The sequence below is a fragment of the Pipistrellus kuhlii genome, unplaced genomic scaffold (assembly GCF_014108245.1).
Source record: "Pipistrellus kuhlii isolate mPipKuh1 unplaced genomic scaffold, mPipKuh1.p scaffold_m20_p_47, whole genome shotgun sequence".
NCBI lineage: Eukaryota > Metazoa > Chordata > Mammalia > Chiroptera > Vespertilionidae > Pipistrellus > Pipistrellus kuhlii.
Genome location: NW_023425548.1, coordinates 1,438,000 through 1,442,058, shown reverse-complemented (window position 1 = coordinate 1,442,058; position 4,059 = coordinate 1,438,000).

Below are 4,059 nucleotides of genomic sequence, written 5' to 3'. Positions count from 1 at the left end.
TTAAACTCTAACAAAGCAACTTATTTTTAATTAGCATTTTCAGACGCTGTACTGCCACATGAAACTCACTGCTGGCTGAGTTACCTACAGAGATTAAGATGTTTTCTGCAGGTTTTGTGGGATTTGGGGGGATACAGATATTACAGAAGACTCTTTCTAAAGGTACAAGAAAGAGTGTTGGCTCAAATGACCATTCTCACTGCGCCATGCGGTCCTCTGTAGGTGGACATTAATGAAAACTGCCAGCACCAGGAAAGCTGGTGGCAGCGGGCCCTGCCGGAGTCAATGGCCAGTGTGTTCCCACGTCCCTGGCTGAGGGCGGCGGGCACTGCCCTGTCTTGTCGGGACGGGCTGAAAGGCTGTCACTTTCTCACTAGTCGTTTTCATAATGCTGGGGCAGCCGTCCAGTTGGAATGGGTGGAAATCTTTTCGTTCTAAAATGGATGATACAGAGGGAAATAAAGGAAAATATATTCAAAACTTGTCAGCCTAACTTTGCAGTAAGTTACTCAAACTCCTAAACTGTTTAAGTGTTGAAAATGCGTGGGTGGCCTAGAGCATCATTTGGATTAGAAACTTTTGCTTCCACCAAGTTCATGTGGAAATCAAAACATGGTTGCCCGTTACGAAAGGTGCATGTAAAAGGCAGGGCAGGCAGGTGGTGGGGAGGCAGAATGAGTGAGGAGGGGAAGAGGGGTTGTGCTGACAGCCCAGAGGAGGGCTGCTGACCTCGTCCAAGACCATGTCAGACTCAGATTTTGGCTAGTAAGTTACTGACCTGGGCTTGGGCCAGGCATGCTTTTTAAAAAAAATTTAATTTTTTAAAATATACTTTGATTGATTTTTTTACAGAGAGGAAGGGAGAAGGTTAGAGAGCTAGAAACATCCATGAGAGAGAAACATTGACCAGCTGCTTCCCGCACCCCTCTCCCTCCTCACCGGGGATGTGCCCACAGCCAAGGTACATGCCCTTCATCAGAATCAAACCTGGGACCCCTCCGACCGCAGACCGACACTGTCCACTGAGCCAAACGGTTTCCCCTGCATGCTTTCTTAACGGTCATGGGAAAGGCTAGGGAGGCAGAGCCATGCCAGCAGGTCCCTGCTCCATTTTCCCGAGGAGACGCAGAGAAGCCAGTTGTTGAGTTGGAAACAGGCCCAGGTTCCACTGCCCCCTGTGGGGCCGCTCGCCTCCGTGAGCTGGGAGGCGGGCTCTGGTGAAGCTGGGCAGGCAGGGACCATGTGCCTCTCCTCTGGTGAGCGAGGTTAGAAGCAAAGGGCATTGGTGATGAAAAGGTGCTAAAGTGAACAGCGGGGAACGGACTGGAAGAGGAGATGGGCCTGGGGCGGGGGAGGGGGTGACTCCTTGGGGAGAGGAGAGAAGAACGTTTCAGACTTGGGACAAATGGTGAGATTGGGGGAATGGCTCGGGTTGGCTCAGTGGTTAGAGCATCGGCCCACGGATTAAGGGTTGCGGGTTTGATTTCCAATCAAGGGTACGTACCTGGGTTGGAGGTCAGGGTGAGTGTAGTCTCGCTCTCCCACTCTCTCTCAAATACCCTTGGGCGAAGATGAACAAAAGGGAAGTGGGGGTAGGCCAAGTGTGCCGTGTTCATGGGGCTGCAGGGCTGTTCAGAGCCACCAGAGTGCGTGTTGGGAGGAGAATGGGGTTGGAAGGCTGCTGATCCCGCTCAGAGCGCCCTGAGAGGCACCTGCTTCTGAGTGGCAGCACTCCCGGGGGCCGCGGGTCTGTGAGGCGGATCCCTCAGCCGGACCGGGTAGGCGGTGGCAGGGACATGCCCTCTGTCAGATCTGATGCCCATTACTTTCCTTTGAAATCTTTCTGCTCTTTGCTCTGGTGACACCGCCCTGACCTATCCCTGTTCCCTGCCCCTATGTCCTTTACTTCCTGCCTTTGTTGCCTTATCAAAGGCAAGAAGGTATCAAAAGCAAATAAGTAGCTTTTGGTTGGTCTTTATTAAAGCTCAGCATCTAGCCAGGACTGGTTTGGCTCAGTGGTGGAGCGTTGGCCTGCAGACTGAGGGGTCCCGGGTTCGATTCCGGTCAAGGGCATGTACCATGGTTGCGGGCACATCCCCGGTAGGGGGTGTGCAAGAGGCAGCTGGTTGATGATTCTCTCTCATCAATGTTTCTAGCTTTCTGTCCCTCTCCCCTCCTCTCTGTGAAAAATCAATAAAATATATTAAAAAAAAAAAAAATCAGCATCTAGCCAAGGCCTCTGAGGTGCAGTTTCCTCAGTGCTCTGCTAGGTAAATGCAAATGGTGTTTTTCTGTTTTCCTCCTCGCTGCTGGAGAGGCGGGCTGGAGGAACAAGCGCGGTGACCCCCGACGATGCAGGGTCTGCACCCAGGGGCTGGCCCCTGGCATGTGTGCGTATTCTCTGTTGTGTGTAGATATGACGGATCTGATGACGGAAGCTGGTGATCCAGGAATGCAGTGTCGGTGGCATCCCCAATTTCTGGTACTCAAGGTGGCGCTCCACCTGCCCTCCCTGAGGTGAACGTCAGCGCCCTCCAAACCCTCTGGCTAGGACGTGCGTGTTCCCAGGGAGCCCCACACCTGGACCCTGTGCTTTGAGTCCCGCCCAAAGGATGCCTACTGAGTGATGTGGCTCCTGCAGGTTCTCACTAGCAGGCCTGTCTTCCTGGGCTCCTAGCGATGGAGGGTGTGCACCCTTCCTACCACCCATGGTGCCAGCACTGCCCTCAGCGGCCTGGGCCTGAGCACAGGGCAGCAGGTGACGCCCACCCAGCAGTGCATCTTGCTCACGGGACACCTTTCGCACTGAGACAGTGGAGCATCCACTTATCTGTATCAAGGGTTGCCCTTCACTCTCATCCTATGTGCCTTTTGTTCTGAGGTGAGTCTATGGTAGGTAACATGTATTTGGGCCATGTTTTTGTATCCATTCAGCTACCTTATGTCTTTTGATTGTAGCATTTAACCCATTTATACTTAAGGTTATTATTAATAGGTACTTACTGTCACTTTAGTTCCGTATGCCTAGGTTTCTCTATTGCTTCTTCTCATTACAGCAGTCCCTTTAGCATTTCTTGTAATGCTTGTTTGCTGGTGATGAACTCATTTAGTCTTTTTTTTTTTTTAATCTGGGAAGCTCTTTATTTCACCATCTATTTTGAATGATAGCCTTGCTGAATATAGTAATCTTGGTCTCAGACCCTTGCTTTCCATTATCTTGATTACTTCATGCTATTCCCATCTGGCCTGTAGAGTTTCTGATGAATGTCAGCCTTATGGGAGCTCCTTTGTAGGTACCAGTTTGCTTTTCTCTTGCTGCCTTTAAGATTCTTTGTCTTTAATTTTAGGCATTGCCAGTTTGAGTTCTTGCTTGGGATTTTCTGTGTCTCCTAAACTTGTGTGACTTTTTCTCCAAGTTAGGGAAGTTTTCTGCCATGATTTCTTTTTAAAAAAATATATGTTTATTTCAGAAAGGAAGGGAAAGGGAGAAATAAAAACATGAATGATGAGAATCATTGATTGGGATTGAGCCTGCAACCCGCATGTGCCCTTGACCAGAATCGATCTGAGACCTTTCAGTCTGAGGCTGACAATCCACTGAGCCAAACCAGCCAGGGTTCTACCATGATTTCTTCAAACTCATTCTCTATCCTTTGCTTCCTTTATTACCCTCTGTCACATCTACTATGCAAATGTTATGTTTCATGTTGTCCCATACCTTCCTTAAGCTGTCCTTCTGGTTTTTAATTGTTTTTTCTTTTTGGTTCTCTGATTGATTTTTTTCTATCCTGTCTTCTAACTCAGAATTTGCCAATCTTTCGGACCTCATGGACCACTGGTTGGTGACCGCTGCTCCAAAGTTTTTTTTAATAAATCTTTATTGTTCATATTATTACAAACGTTCCTCATTTCTGCCCCCCCCCATTGCTCCCCTCCACCAGGTTCCCACCCCACCCTCTGCCCTTTCCCCACCCCCCATTGTCCTCATCCATAGGTGCAGTTTATGTTCAGTCTCTTCCCACACCCCCCTTTTCCCCTTTCCCCAGAGAATCATCAGTT